At 41.0% G+C, this 17,320-nt stretch overlaps 1 pseudogene; it reads left to right on the top strand.

Moving 5' to 3' along the window:
- LOC133104217 (transforming protein RhoA-like) overlaps nt 1-15,608 on the top strand; it is a 29,535-nt pseudogene extending 13,927 nt beyond the window's left edge.
- The last annotated feature ends 1,712 nt before the right edge of the window (nt 15,609-17,320 follow it).

Below are 17,320 nucleotides of genomic sequence, written 5' to 3'. Positions count from 1 at the left end.
CAAATATCTTCTACTAGTCCATGGATTTTTTTGACCCTCTTTTGAAGAGGTTTCTTTTGATGAAATGTGTATTTCCTCTTGGTATAGTCTGGGTGTTTGTGTCCCCTCACCCCCCTCAAATTCATATGTTGAAATTCGAATCCCCAATGTGATGGTATTAGGAGGTGGGGTCTTTGAGAGATGATTAGGTCGTGAGGATGGAGCTCTCATGAATGAGATTAATGCCTTTATAAAAGAGACCCCAAAACAAAAACAAAACAAACAAACAAAAAGATTGGCTTTGGGACTTCCCTGGCAGTCCAGTGGTTAAGACTGTGTGCTTCCACTGCAGGGGGTGCGGGTTCGATCCCTGGTCAGGGAACTAAGATCCCACATGCCGCGTGGCACGGCCAAATCAAAAAACAAAACAAAACAAAACAAAATATTAAAAGAGAACCCAGAGAGCTCCTTTGCCCCCTTCCACCATGTAAGGACGCAGCAAGAAGGTACCAGCTATCAACCAGGAAGATGACCCTCACCAGAACGTGACTGTGCTGGCACCTTGATCTTGAACTTCCCAGCCTCCTGCACTGTGAGAAATCAATTTCTGTTGTTTATAAGACCAGGGATCGAACCCAGTCTGTGGTATTTTGTTATAGCAGCCTGAGCAGATAAGACACCTCTTTTCTCAACATAAATGCCATAGACTCTGGATCGTTTTTACAAACTCTCTCATGAGACTCTTGCGGGCAAGGTGAGAAGGCACAGGCCCAGTGACTGTGTTACTTGTGTTCAGAAGCTGGGTCTGCAAAGCCCACAGGCACTAATAAAGAGGTCTGTGGGGAAACGTTCTCAGTGTCACACTCTGTTCTCTGCACAGTCCTTTTTAAAATTTGTGATCATCATTTATTAAGTTACAAAGATCCAGGCCCTGTGCTAAGAACTTTATATACTTGGCCTATTTTCTCTTTTTCACTCCCCCCAGTTACCAGAGCCCGTGTATCCATCAGTTGTAGAAGGCACAGTCTAAGGCCACAATACGTTGAAGGCCCCAGGAAAATGTTTTAATTCTTTTACAATCAGAAGAAAAATAAATAAATATAACCCTGCTTTTATTATATTTGTCTTTATACCAACACCATCATAAAATATAGTTTTAGATTTGTGTGTGTGTGTGTGTGTGTAAGAATGTGTCCCAGCCAGCAACCTTATAAGGTGGGCACTATTGTTATATAATTTATTCAAGGGAGGAAACTAAAGTCTGAGAAGTGACTTAGCCAAGGTCAGACAACTGGAAAGTGTGGGAACAGGGACTTGAACTTAAGCCTGGGGAACCCTAAAGCTTTTACGCTTGGCCACTAACCTAAAGGGTCCCCAGGTCAACACTGTCACATCCAGGGGGTGTGTCTGGCTGGAGCTGGGGAGGTTTACCCTGGAAGGAGAAGTCTTAGAGGAGATTTGATACAGTCGTCAAATATTTTAAGAGCTGTCACATGGAAAAAGGATTAGCCCAGTTTTTTGTGGCTCCTGAGAATGGAGCCGGGATAGGTGGGGTGGGGTTATAGGAAAGCAGATTTTGACCCAGTCACCTGTCAGTAGCAATTTATCCTGAAAACCATAGGAGGGAAGTTTGACCCCTGTCCCTGACAAGGAAAGAATTCAGAACAAAGCTGTGTTGGAGAGGATTACTGCCTTGGGAAGGGAGTTGAAGGAGAACGAGATGAATTTTTACGTCCCTTTAACATTAAGATTCTACACTTGCAGATATTAGAGGTTCAGCAAGTGTAGATGAGTTGGGATCCTCCCCACCCCCACCCCGATTTCACCAGTCCTTAGCGGGCCCTCTCACGCACTCTTAGTGGGAGTATAAATGGAAACAGCCTTTTTGGAAGACTTATTGGCAGTATCTATTAATATCGAGACTCTCCATAACTTTTTTTTTTTAATTATTATTTATTCATTTATTTATTTTCGACTATGTTGGGTCTTCGTTTCTGTGCGAGGGCTTTCTCCAGTTGCGGCAAGCGGGGCCACTCTTCATCAAGGTGCGCGGGCCTCTCACTATCGTGGCCTCTCTTGTTGCGGAGCACAGGCTCCAGACGCACAGGCTCAGTAGTTGTGGCTCACGGGCCCAGTTGCTCTGCGGCATGTGGGATCTTCCCAGACCAGGGCTCGAACCCGTGTCCCCTGCATCGGCAGGCAGACTCTCAACCACTGCGCCACCAGGGAAGCCCTCTCCATAACTTTTGACTTAGCAATTCTATATGGAAGAATCTCTACTATGATATAAATGCACAAATGTGCAAAGCTATTTGCCCAAGGATGTTTACTGCAGTGTGTTTATAATAGCAGAAGGTTTACAACAGCCAAGTGTTCATCAGAAGGGGACTGGTTAAATGAATGATGAAACTAATACAACATTGTAAATTATTGTCAGTTAACTATGGACAATGATTTGACATTGTAATTATTGTCAACTATACTTCAATACAAAAATAAACAAATTTTTGAAAAGGAAAATAAATAAATGAACGATGATAAACGATTCATAGATCATACATTGTATTAATGTTCCAGGCTCTGTTGTAGGCCCTAGGGATGCCCAAATGAGCCTAAGTGGCAAAGACCCCCAGCCCCACCCTGTGGCTGTCCCCCTTGTGGAGTGTGGGAGGAAAATCAGACAACAAACCTGTTTAATAAGTAAATCAAACTGCACATTAGAAGGTGGTGAGGGTCGTGCTGAGAATGCAGGGATGTGGAGTGGAGGTGGGGGCGAGTTGCAGTTTTCAGTAGGGTGTCCCGGGTAGACCTCACTGAGAAGGGGACATGAGAGAAAGGCTCGAAGCTGGGTGGGACACCCGCCACTCTGGCAGAGAGTCACTGGGAGAACACCTTTGAAGGGCCTGGCATCCAGCAGGCTCTGAAGGACAGTAGCTGTTGTTTATTTCAGTCCCCAGGAATTAGCAAGAGCCCCCAAAATGCTTATCTAAGGAAGATGCCTAAAAGTTTGCAAATGAAGAGTGGGAGGGCTTGGACTCTGGTGACTGTTTTTTATCTGCCTCCCCAGAAAGCAGTTGAAACGTCTCATGCAAGGGAAGGTTCTTGCCTGTGTGTCTTGTTTGCCCATCCGCCTTTGTAGCGATCCATCTGCCCATTGTGTTTCTTTCTATCAGTTTCACTGCGTGGAGGAGGCTCCCCAGCTCCCTTGTCCTTGATAAAGCCCTGAGGGCCCCCATTAGGCAATGATGAAGCTCTTGGTGTGGTAAGGTCTCTCCCTAGACAGGAGGTTACTCAGCAGCAGCCCCTGAAACAGTGGGAGACAGTCCCTATCAGTGCATTTATTCTGAGTCTTGGCAACAGACAGATGGGAGGTACCAAAGGGATCTGTGGGGTTTTTTCCCTGACTCCAAGCAGGCTTTTATCTAGCACCTTCTAAAAATGGCTCTGGTCTCTTTAGGGTAACAGGTTATGGGGTCTGCTCTGGTTTAGATGTTACCTGAGGTAGGGAAAGGGGCTCCTTCAAGGGGAGAAGAGACAAGAGATTTCTATACAAAGCTGGAAATAAGTATCCCATGAGATGAATAAAGTCCTAATGGGGGGATAAGGAAAGCCTTCCCTGGCACCAAGGACACTGCTGGTGGGACAGGAGGAGACACAATTGGGGTTTTGACACAGGGAAATGGGGATGGTGTCCCAGGCAGAGAGCACAGCAAAGAAAAACACACAGAAGCAGCTAACAATGGAGCATATTCAAGCTGTTCTAAGTAGAACCTTTTGTCCGGAGCATAGTGATAAAAAAAAGAATAAATAATAGTAATAACCAACATTCATTGTATACTCACTATGTGCCTGGCAGCGTTCGAAACACTACATCCTCTCTCTAACCCCCACAACACTCCTAGAAGACAATATATTAACAGCCCAACTCTATAGGTGAGGAAACAGAGACAAAGATCGGATGATAATTTGCCCATTTGTGGCTGAGGGGTTTATAACACACCACCACCACCAATAATAATAACCACAATTATTAGCTGCCATGGATTGATCGCCAAGCCCTTTCCTGAGTGTTGGCCTATCTCCTCCTCTGATCCAACCCTCACTTTCCAGGTGAGGAAACTGATGCTTGGTGCCCAGCTCAAAACCATGGAGCTGATTATGGGTAGAGCCAAGATGGAAATCCAGAACTGACTTCCAAGTCCTGGTTCTTAACCACTCCATTGAATGACAATTTCCTTAACTCACAAGCAACAGAAGAAGATGTGTTTTGTGTAAATTCATCTGGCAACTGGAATTTGGAGGGGAAGGAGGCAAAAAGCCTTAATATCAGTGAGAGGAGTAGTTAACCTGTTTGCCCAACAGAATCATCGGGAGAAGTGTATTGTACCCTTCAGATAGTCTGGCTATAAATGCCAGCTCTGTTTCTTACCGGCTGTGCATCCTGGGCAACCTCTCTGTAACCCAGTTTTCTCAGTACAGACTAGAGATGATAATACTTATTATTTAGAGTTACTATGAAGATTAAATGAGTACATTCATGTGAAATGTTTACATCTGTATACAATAAGCATTTACTGTTTGGTAATAATGATGGCGGTAATGGGCAGCCAGGTTTGGGAACCACTGAGTTAAGAGCCTATAGAAATAATGTAAACTAGCACTTCCCAAATTGTATCGCTGTCCTCTGATGTGGGAGATAAGAATTTTCTTATCATATGGATTTATCAATGGACTATTTATGAAACAATGAGATGTTTTTATTCTTAGGAAATACAAAGTGAAGTATTTACGTATGTATGCAACTTATTCTCAAATGTTTCAGCAATAATTATACATAGATACAGATAGATATAATTATATATGTTATTACTGCTGAACCATTTGACAGTATACATAGAGAGTATATATATTGAGGATATATGTGTGTATATATATATGTACATATATAAATATATCCTCTCTCTCATAGATAGATATAGATATAGGTTTAGATATAGGTATAGATATAGATATAGATATGAGAGAGAAAGAGGAAAAGAGAGAAAGAGAGGAGAGAATGTAAGAAAATGTTAACAATTAATATATCCAGGTAACAAATATTGGGAAGTTCATTGTGCTATTCTTGCAATTTTTCCATAAATTGAATTATTTTGCAAAATAAAAAGAAAAGAATATCTATTCTTTAAAAATCACATTGGCTTATTCAAGGCTCTGAGAAGTTCTATGATAAATAAATTTGTGTCCCCTAATGCTCCCTGAATGTGTTTAACCTGAAAAGCTCTTTCTTCCTTGTTACTTGTAATTCCAGACAACACTTTGGGCATAGTCTCGGATGATACATGTGGGAATGAAAGAGAGAAAGGCTATAAAAGATGCGACAAAAGTACAAACCACAAGACTAGGCACGCTGAGTCATGAATTTGGGTTTTGGTTTCTGGTGGGGGTGATCGAGCTGTAGATAATTCAGCTCCTCCGCTGGATGAGTAGGGGCAGGTGGAGAAGGCATTAAGTTTTACTTTAGATGCCCTTAGGACATGCAAGTAGAGGCTCTGAGCAGACAGCTGTAAACATGGTGTGGAAATGGAGAAAGAAGTCAGCTTTCATTCTGAGAATTTGATAGAGTAAACAGTAGAAGTCAAGTGAATGGCTGAGATCACTGAAAGATAGAGGGATAGTGGATATTCGTCATTTTTTCCTACTCAGCATCCATTCCCCCTGCTTCAACAACATCTAAGTTTTCTTCTGCTGAGCTACCTACTCCTCACTGAGAACATTCTTGCTGAGACTGTCAGTCAAAATGCCTTCCCTCTCTGGCCAAGCAATGGGCATGTGAACCAACCTGGCCAATTAGATTCTTTCTTCTGGAAATTTGAATATTGACCAAAGTGACATCACAACCAAAAATGTTTGGATCCAATTCATTCCAACATCATTGCCCTGGAAAGACTGTACAGACACGTTACTTATGTATCATCTTGCCAAAAATGTTTAACCTGGATCCAGTTATGAGGGAACAATGAGACAAATATCAAATGGGACATTCTATTAGACCTCTGACGTGGGCTCTCCTAAAAAGCCAATATCATTAAAAAAAAGAAAAAGGTGGAGGAATCATTCTTGACTGAAAGATATTAAAAAGATATAACAACTAAATACAACACATAGCCTTGATTGAATCCTGAACTGAGAAACAAAACAAGAGCCAATTATATACATTTTTAAAAAAAACAGAATATCTAGACAAAGACTTTAAGCCAACTATTTTATTTATTTATTTTATTTTTGGCTGTGTTGGGTCTTTGTTGCTGTGCGCGGGCTTTCTCTAGTTGCAGCGAGTGGGGGCTACTCTTCGCTGCAGTGTGCAGGCTTCTCATTGTGGTAGCTTCTCTTGTTGTGGAGCACCGGCTCTAGGTGCGTGGGCTTCAGTAGTCGTGGCACGCATGCTCAGTAGTTGTGGCTTGCAGGCTCTAGAGGGCAGGCTCAGTAGTTGTGGCACACGGGCTTAGTTGCTCTGCAGCATGTGGGATCTTCCCGGACCAGGGATCGAACCTGTGTGCCCTGCATTGGCAGGCGGATTCCTAACCACTGTGCCACCAGGGAAGTCCCAAGTCAACTATTTTAAATATGCTCAAAGGGACTTCAAAAACTGGGAGAGATCATTGCTGGTAGACCTGACATGCAATAAATGCTGCAAGGAGTTCTTCAGGCTGAAATAAAAGGACACTAGACAGTAATTCAAATCTACATGGAAAAATAAATAACACTGGTAAAGGTAACTACATAGATAAATATAAAAGTCAGTATTAATGTATTTTTGGCTTGTTACTCCTCATTTTTCCTATGTGATTTAAAAGACAATAACATAAAACAATAATTACAAATCTATATTCATGGGCACACAGTGAAAAAGATGTAATTTGTGCCAATAACAACATAAAGGGAAGAATGGAGCTATGTAGCAGTAAAAATTTTGTATAATATTAAAGCTAAGTTGGTATTAATTCTAACTATATTGTTATAAATTAAGCATTAATTATAATTCCCAGGGAACCACTAAGAAAATAACTGAAAAATATGTAGTAAAAGAGAAGTAATACCAATCCCCTTAAACCCTTTAAAAAAATAGGAGAGGGTGATACTTCCTAATTCATTCTATGAAGCCAGTGTTACCCTGATACCACAGCCAGACAAAGACATGACAAGAAAACTACAGCTCAATGTCCCTTATGGATATAGAGGCAAAAATCCTCATCAAAATAGTAGCGACTCCAACAGCATATACATGGATTCTACATAATGATCAAATGAGATTTATCCCAGGAATGCAAAGGTGATTCAACATTTTAAAAACTCAATCAATGTCATACACCAAATTAATAGAACAAAAGGGGGAGTGGAAACCACATGAACATGTTAATTGATGGAGAAAAAGAGCATTTGATAAAATCTAACACCCTTTTATGCTAAAAATACTCCAACAACTGGGACTTTTTCAACGTGATAAGGGGGATATATAAGAAACCCCATCACATACAATGATGAAAGACTTAAAGCTTTCCCCCTAAGGTCAGGAACAAGACAAGGATGTCATTTTTGCTACCTTTACTCAACATTGTATCAATATTTGATTGTTTTTAAATATAGGTTTCATTATTATTCAGGCATGGTGAGGCCAACAGATTAGGAGATGACTGCCTTTGAAAGATAGTTTATTATACCTTCAGATCCCAAGGAAAGGGAGCATGCCACATTGTGGCAGGGGTCACAAAGGGAAACACCAGAACTGGTCAGGAGGTAGAGGCATAAGGAGGAAATGTGGACAAAAGCCTTCACTGGAGTTTCAAAGGGAAGAAATGGGAAAGGTAGAGTAGGCAGTTTAGGATTGGCTAGTTTGAATAATTTCAGTGGGCGCTGGGGTATAGGGGCTGTCCCTATTTGTCTCATTCCTGGCCCTAATAATTACAAAGCATTGAAATTAAAGAAGACCTAAATAAATAGAAAGACATTGTGTCTCTATGGATTGGAAGACTTAATATTGTTAAGATGGCAATACTGCACAAAAACAATCTATAGATTATAATGCCATCTCTGTAAAAATCCCAATGTCCTTTTTTGCAGGCATGGAAAAGCCAAACCTAAAACTTATATGGTATTGCAAGGGCAAGGGACCATGAAAAGCCAGAATGATCTGGGAAAAGAATAAAGTTGGAAGATGCATGCTTCGTGATTTTAAAACTTACTGGAAATTCCCCGGTGGTCCAGTGGTTAGGACTCAGTGCTTTCACTGCCAGGGCCCAGGTTCAATCCCTGGTCGGGGAACTAAGATCTTGCAAGCTGCGTGGCATGGCCAAATTTAAAAAAAAAATTTTTTTTTAATTACTAAAAGCTATGATAACCGAACATTGTGGTACTGGCATAAGGATAGACATATAGATCAATGAAATTGATTGAATCAATGAAATTGAAATTAAAAATGAGTTGAGAGTCTGGAAATAAACTCATACATCTACGGTCAGTTGATTAGGGAAACATTTCTTCAACAGATGGTCCTGGAACAAGTGGATATTCACATGCAAAAGAAGGAAGTTGGACCTTGAAGTCACATCATATACAAAAATTAACTCAAAGTGGACCAACAGTTGGTGAGAATGTAAAGTTAGTGCAGCCACTATGGAAAACTAAAAGTAGAGTTGCCAAATGATCCAGCAATTCCCACTCCTGGGCATATATCCGGAGAAAACCATAATTTGAAAAGAAAATACACCCCAGTGTTCACTATTTGCAATAGCCAAGATATGGAAACAACTTAAATGTCCACTGACAGATGAATGGATAAAGAAAATGTGGTACATATATACAATGGACTACTACTCAGTCATAAAAAGAATGAAATGATGCCGTTTGCAGCAACATGAATGGACCTAGAGATTATCATGCTAAGGGAAGTAAGTCAGAAGAGAAAGACAAATACCATATGATATCATTTATATGTGGAATCTAAAATATGATACAAATGGACTTATTTATAAAACAGAAGGAGGGAATTCCCTGGTGGTCCAGTGGTTGAGACTCAGCATTTCCACTGCCATGGCCAGGGTTTGATCCGTGGTCGGGGAACTAAGATCCCACAAGTCGTGTGGCACAGCCAAAAAAAAAAAAGCAAAAACAGAATTAGACACATAGACATAGAAAACAAATTTATGGTTACCAAAAGGGAAAGGGAGTGGGAGAGGAATAAATTAGGAGTTTGGGATTAGCAGATACAAACTACTATACATAAAATAGGTAAACAGGTCCTACTGTAAAGCACAGGGAACTATATATTCTGTAATAAACCATAATGGAAAAGAATATGAAAAAGAATATATATGTACATATATGTGTGTGTGTATGTAAAAAAAGTGGATCAACAAACCAAATATAAGAGTGAAAACTATAAAATACTTAAAAGAAAACCTAGAGGCAAATCTTAATGATCTTGGATTTGACGATGGTTTCTTAAATATGACACCAAAGGCAGAAGCAGCAACAGCAACAAAAATAGGTAAATTAGACTTCATGAAAAGTAAAAACATTTGTACATCAAAGGATACTATCAAAAGAGTGAAAAGACAACCCACAGAATGGGAGAAAATATTTGCAAATCCCATATTTGACAATACTCTAGTATCTAGAATATGTAAAAAAAAACTTTTACAACTCAACAACAAAAAAGCAAAGAACTCAATTCAAAAATGAGCCAAGGTAGAGACACAGATGTAGAGAACAAATGTATGGACACCAAGGGGAAAAAGCGGCCGGGGGTGGGGTGGTGGTGGTGGGATGAATTGGGAGATTGGGATTGACATATATACACTAATATGTATAAAATGGATAACTAATAAGAACCTGCTGTATAAAAAAATTAAATTAAATTTTAAAAAACCCCCAAAACAAAAATGAGCCAAGGATTTAAACAGACATTTCTCCAAAGAAGATATTCAAATGGCCAACGAGCAAATGAAAAGAGGCTTACCATCATTAATCACCAGGAAAATGCAAATAAAAATCATAATGAAATGTCTCCTCATAGACACTGGGACGACTATAATAAAAACCAAATGGAAAATAACATCCTCTTTGACGAGGATGTGAAATTGGAACATATATACATTGTTGATGGAAATGTATAATGCAGTCTCTATGGAAAACAGTTTGACAGGGAATCCCCTGGAAGTCTAGTGATTAGGACTCTGTGTTATCACTGCCGAGGGCCTGGGTTCAATCCCTGGTCAGGGAACTAGAATGCCACAAGCAGTGCAGCACAGTCAATCAATCAATCAATCAATCAATAAAACTGTTTAACAGTTCCTCAAAAAGGTAACCAGAGAATTACCATATGGCCCAACAATCCCATGCCTCCATATTTGCCTGAGAATTGAAAACAGGTGTTTTAACATTAGCTTGTATACAAATGTTCACAGTAGCATTATTCATAATAGTCCAAAAGTAGAAATGACCCAAATGTTTACCAACTGATGACTGGGTAAATCATATTTTGTCTATCCATATAACAGAATATTATTCAGCCATAAAAAGGAATTAAATATTGATACATGCTACAACTTGGATGAACCTTGAAACCAAGCTTTATGAAAGAACCCAGGTATAAAAGGCCACATATTGTATGAATCCATTTACATACACGAAATGTCCAGAATAAGTAAATCCATGGAGATAGAAAGTAGATTAGTGGTTGTCAGGGCCTGGGGTGGGGAGAAGGGGGGAATGGGGAGTGACAGCTTAATGGGTACAATTTCTTTTTGGTGCAATGAAAATTCTCTGGAGTGGATAGTGGCGATGATTGTGCAACACTGTGATTGTGCTAAAAGCCACTGATTTGTACACTTTAAAATCGTGATTTTTTAGGTTATGTGAATTTTACCTCAATAAATTAAAAAATGATTAGAAAGTGTGATCCAATTCAGATTAATGGAATATAAGGAGAGCTTTGCTAAGTGTTTCTGGGAAAGTTCTTCCCAGTTTGCTGGGAGACATTCTGGAAGTTGTTCTCTTTTCTCCTCTGACCATTGTAATGCTTGAATGTGATACCCAGAACATCTTGGGTCATCTCAACAACACTTAAAAAGTGATGTCCATCTATGGAGGAGGGGATGTGAAGGTTACTTGCATGCTATTTTGCACTGTGCCCTGACTAAATGCTTCCCACTGGATAGGTAGTTGGGGGCTGAATTTCAGCCTCTGTTCTTCTTGGTATGTGGTTGAGTCTTCCCATGGAAAGAGATAATTTTTTCTAAAAGTTGTTCTTCCATAGGGGCCTTTTCTCTAATTTGCTTAAGGCCTCCATGTATACTAGTGGCAGCCCTGGGGCAATCATGGGAATATAAGGAAAAGGAGCCAGGGCCACAGGCGTAGTAGCTTTTAAAACTGCCAAGTGTCTGGATATTCAGTTATGTTTAACATTAAATTTTCTTACCAATAAGACAGCTTGATTTGCATTAAAAAATAGTCTCATCTGTACCCCAATGTTCATTGCAGCACTATTTACAATAGCCAAGACATGGAAGCAACCTAAATGTCCATCGACAGATGAATCGATAAAGAAGATATGGGATATATACACAATGGAATATTACTCAGCCATAAAAAAGAATGAAATAATGCCATTTGCAGCAACATGGATGGACCTAGAGATTATCACACTAAATGAAGTAAGCCAGACAGAGAAAGACAAATATCATATGATATCATTTATATGTGGAATCTAAAAAAAAAAAAAAAAAAGATACAAATGAACTTATATACAAAACAGACATAGACCCACAGACATAGAAAACAAATTTATGGTTAAAGGGGAAAGCGGGGGAGGAATAAATCAGGAGTTTGGGATTAACATATATACATTACTATATTTAAATAGATAACCAACAAGGACCTACTGTATAGCACAGGGAACTATATGCAACATTTTGTAATAACCTATAAGCGAAAAGAATCTGAAAAAGAATAGATATATTGTATAACAGAATCACTGTGCTGTATACCTGAAACTAACACAACATTGTAAATCAACTATACTTCAATTTTAAAAAGTCTCATCAATCAGGAGGGTTTTTTGTTTTGTTTTAGTGGAGGGGGTAAGGAGGGAGTAAAAATAAATCAGACAGATAGCTGCTGATTTGACATGTTTCTCTAGCATACTCTAAAAAAACCTGCCCAAATATGCCCAAGATCCATCTGTCCCCTGAAAAGGACTGAGGGAGATCTTTAATCTAGACAAATCCTCCAGGGGCATAATATTTGGACATTTTAAACTGTCCCATAAACTGTCATGTATTTTCTATTTGATTAATCATTGACCAACAAGACAATTGGCTTTATTACATATTATTTTTATTCAAGAAGGAAAATTTAGAAATGTTATGTACAAATGTTCTTATAAATGTTCTGTAGAATTTGTTTGAATCTCAAACAAATTTAACTTGACATTTAGACTGAGAAGCAATAAAAAAAAATTATTGATCACAAACACACAAAAAAAGCTCAGGAAGAGGCCAAATGAAGTGCTGAAGCATTCCAGGAAGGATAAGCGTCAGGATAAACAAAATCCTAACGGTGAATTTAAACAGTACTCTTGGTTCCAAGTGACGAAAATTAAAATCAGCTTAAACCAAAATTTATTGACTCATGTATCTAAAATGTCAAGTGGTAAATTTGGCTTTAATCATGGTCCAGGAGCTCCACAGTCTCTATCACTTGGTACTGCTTTTCTCTTTGTTCTCGTTGAAAATTAATAAAGGAAACCTCACTAAAGTTAGAGCCAGGAATGGCCGGTAGAGGAAACTCTCATACATTACCACTCATCATCATTTGCAGGCACTGACCTTCATTTGCATGCACTGACCTTCATTTCCACGCCACACAGGAAAAAGGGTACATTGCACTCCCAAATACGAAGCGCAACTATGTTACTAGCCCAAAGGAAGAATTTCTCCTCCCTCAGCAACTGCCCAGCCAATGGGAAACATTGCAGCTCAGCCAATGAGAAGCCATCGCCACCTACTTTCCTCCAATGAACTTTCATTTAGAACAGCACCTCCCAACTCCCCACCCCTCCTTTTTCCTATAAAAGCAGGCTCCCTTTGTTCTCCGGAGGTGCCTGTGGTTTGCCATAGATTGCACGTCTTGAGTTGCGGTTCTTTGCTTTTCCCAAATAAACACATTTTGCTGGTAAAACTGGCTGATTTTAGGTTAACAGTGTCATTCTCAGTCAGGTTCTTCTCACTCAGAGTCAAAGATGACACCCAGCACTTCCAACTATATCCTGCCTAGCAACCCCCAGAGAAAGAGTGCATCCCTTGTCCAGTAGCTGCAGGGATGTCTTGGGTTTGAGGCTCATTGGCCTTGCTTGGGTCATGTGTCCATTCCTGAACCAATCACTGAGGCTGATGGGGGTGTGTGGAATGTCCTAAATGGTGAGAACTGGGTCTTATGTCCACTCTTGCAGCCCCACTGAAAGGGGCGGGTGGGGGAGTCACTGTCCCCAAGTGGTACTCTAGGGTGCTGTCTATTCTGGAAGAATGGACAAGAGAACCTGAGCAGAAACAAGACATTTAAAGCACATGACAGACAAAGTCCTCCACCATCAGCCCCTTCACATTCACTTTGTGTCTCTCCTTCTCTCTGCCCCTGTTACTTGGACCTGCTTTCACTTCCTCAAATGTGCTCATTGCTCCACCTCAGGGCCTTTCTAAATGCTGTTCCACGTTCCTGGAATGCTCTTCCACCACTGTGCCTAGTTAACACCTACTTATCTTTCAGCTTTCAGGTCAAACGTCACACTTCCTCAGGGAAGCTGTGGCAGTTATTATCCAAATATGGCCACAATTATATCTCCCATGGTACACTTTTCTTACAAGGTGTTTTGACACTCTGCCCATTGAGAAGTGTGGTCTGTGTTCCTTTCACTTGAATCCAGGTGAGCTTGAGACAACCATCAAAGTGACACTATGTGACTTTCAAATCTAGGTCATAAAATGTGAAAAGCTTCTGCCTGATTCTCTTAGGATGTTCACTCTTAGAACCCAGCCACCATGCCATAAGAAAGCCCGAGCAGCCCACAAAAGGGCCCCGATGGAGAGGAGCTAGGATCCCTGGCCCAAATCCCTGACTGAATTCCCAGCTGTCAACCAGCACCAACTTAAAGGCCAGGTGAGTGAGCCATCTTCGAGAGAACCCTCCAGAACCTTGATAACATCAAGTGACAGAAGCCAGACACAGAAGGCCACGTTTTGTATGCCTCCACTTACATGAAATGTCCAGATTATGAATATCTACAGAGACAGTAATAAAAGAAATTTTCATATATTGAGATATAGGGAAGTCATTCTGGCTTATACATGAGTTAACTTGAATTTTATGCTAACTAAAATAGACTGTTTGTGGCCCAGCAAACATACATTGTACATCTGCTTTAATTATTAGAGAAAAGGACACATTGACCAAAAGAAAAGAAGGTCCATGTTAAAAATAAAGATTAAATGCCTCTCCTCCTGGATGCCAATTCTGGTCCTCCTTTGATGATAAAACTCCCTTCCCAGGTGCCAAGGTCATGCTGACTTGCGATATACATGTTGACCTATGTGTTTTGTTTTTTTTTTTCATTGAAATGTATCCCTGACTTATTTAATGTTCTTTGTTCTGACAAGATATAAAACTGTGCTGGAAACCATGCTTCTCTGGAGCAGTTTCTCAAATTAACGTAAATTAATTTACTCTCCAATCCCAGTCAAGGTGCCCCAGGTGACACCACGTGGAGCCCAGACTTGCTGTCCAGGTTGAATTCTGCCCAAATTGCAGATCTGTGGGCAACATAAATGACTGTTGTTGGTTTAAGTCACTAGGTTTTAGGATAGTTTGTTACAGAGCTGCTGAGACAGAAGCTTTTCCTAACCACCTCTCCATTCCAGGGCAGGTCCCCTGTTGTCTCTGTATTTTTTTTTTATTGTAGTACCTATTCAGTTTGTAATTAAATATTTGATTAATTGCCGTCTTCCCTATTGGCCAGTGTGCTCTGTCACTGTGTTTAGCAAGGACCAGTTCCTAAAGGTGTGTGTACTCATGGTGTTTGAAAACTACGTGGCAGATATTGAGGTGGATGGAGAGCTGGTAGAATTGGCTTTGTGGAACAGAGGTGGGCAGGAAGAGGCCCCTCGCCTACCTGGATGCTGATGTTATACTGATGTGTTTCTCCCCTGAGAGCCCTGATAAAGGGAAATTTATCAGGAAACATCGGACATTCATCAGAAAACATCCCAGAAAAATGGACTCCAGTAGTCATTTCTGTCCCATTATCCTGCTTGGGAGAAGAAGGACCTTTGGAAGGATGAGTGCGGAAGGTGGGAACTAACCAAGATAGGCAGGAGCCGGGAAAACTAGAGGAAGGCAGAAATATGGCGAACAGAATTGGAGCTTTGGGGTAGATGGGGTGTGCCTCAAAGACCAAAGATGGAGTGAGAGAGGTTTTTGAAATGGACATGAGAGCAGCTCTGCAAGCCAGATATAGGAAGGAAAAATCTGGGTGCTTTGTCTTGGGAAACTGTGCTGCAAAGCCAGCCGTCATGCAGTAAATTTCGAAGAGCTATTTATTAATCTTAGCGGCTGATTACTGGCCTTTTTCATTTATCTATAATTTATCTAAGATTACATATCAGAAGTCATCTTGCTATCAGTGTTTAGAAGTCAACCATGATTATCGATGATGTCCAAACCATCTGGCCTGCCAGGGTTCCTCTGACATCGCTCTAACAGCCCTCTGCTCTCCCATCTGACACACCAGGCACTAATTCAAGTTATAACTGTGGTGCTCCAAGGACAAGGGTGCTTCAAGGACAAAGGACAACCCTGCCTCAAAAAGTGTCAGCGTTACACCCTCTACCGGACTCTTACTCTCCCTCCCTACCATGTTGTGATGGTTATGAAATTCCTGAGCCCACCTGGGCGATGCCCACCTGGGCAGCGGGACCTGTCCCAAATAAGGAAAGGCATCTGCCCTGTCCCACTCCCACCCTATAGAAGGAAGATATATGTGCCTCGACCAACCAGTAAATGAAATTTTCACCTCGGACCATTCCTTTGTTTTCTGGCCATAAAAACTGATCAATAGCACATGTTCGGGCTTGAGTCTCCCAGACTACTAGGAAGTCAGCCTGCTGTTCTGGCAGTGACCCTTCCCTCTAATAAATTCTATCTTCTTTACATTCTGCCTTATGTCTGGAAATTCTTTTCCAACCTGCGTTCAGACCACGACAATAACTATAAAGTGGTTATAACTGCTTTATAACTAACATGTCCTGCCTATTGTCTGTCAGCTGCAAGGTATTCTGGTGAGTCACCGCTGCAGGGCGTTACTCCTAACAGATTTCACTGGCCTAGCTCTGGGGTAGGCATCCCGTTTTTGAAGATGTGCTCAGCCAGAAAGGCCCAAGTCCATGCAGCTGTGGCAAAGTTACAGTTCCATGGTTTCATGTTAGTTACCTTATAGTTACTGTGTAATTAGTGCCACTGAAAGTACATTACCCCAAATAAATGTATCTACCCCAGACTAGATGTAGTACTTTTTTTTTCTTTTTGTATAGCTGGATTTCCTAGTACTTATATTTGTCATCCCTGCTGAAAGTGTCTTTTTTTTTTTTTTTTTTAAAGAAAGTGTATTTGAAAATAAAGTCAGATGAAAAATTCATTAAAAAAATTCCCGTTCTGGGGCTTCCCTGGTGGCGCAGTGGTTGAGAGTCTGCCTGCCAATGCAGGGGACACGGGTTCGAGCCCTGGTCTGGGAAGATCCCACATGCCGCGGAGCAACTGGGCCCGTGAGCCATAATTACTGAGCCTGTGCGTCTGGAGCCTGTGCTCCGCAACAAGAGAGGCCGCGATAGTGAGAGGCCCGCGCACCGCGATGAAGAGTGACTCCCGCTCGCCGCAACTAGAGAAAGCCCTCGCACAGAAACGAAGACCCAACACAGCCAAAAATAAATAAATTTTTTAAAAAACAACAAAAAAAAAACCCTCTCATTTAAAAAAAAAAATTCCCGTTCTGTCAGTTTCTCTAGTTAAAGATGGCCGTCTCATCCCCCCGGAATGTGTCTCATTCCGCCCCACACTTCCCAGTACCCCTGGCCCGGGGCTGGGCTAAGTAAATTGGAATTTGGTTTCATGCCTGAGGCACTTAAACATTTCAGAAGGTGCTATAACCTGCTTCACCTGGGTGGCGGGGTCTGGCTCTGGTTCACAATGCCCCTTTTCCTCACCCTTTCAGGTTTCCTCCCGTCAGTTCTCTTGGGGG

The sequence above is a fragment of the Eubalaena glacialis genome, chromosome 13 (assembly GCF_028564815.1).
Source record: "Eubalaena glacialis isolate mEubGla1 chromosome 13, mEubGla1.1.hap2.+ XY, whole genome shotgun sequence".
In the NCBI taxonomy this organism is placed as follows: domain Eukaryota; kingdom Metazoa; phylum Chordata; class Mammalia; order Artiodactyla; family Balaenidae; genus Eubalaena; species Eubalaena glacialis.
The sequence above is the reverse complement of the archived record's forward strand: the minus strand, read 5'-3'. Positions and strand labels throughout refer to the sequence as shown.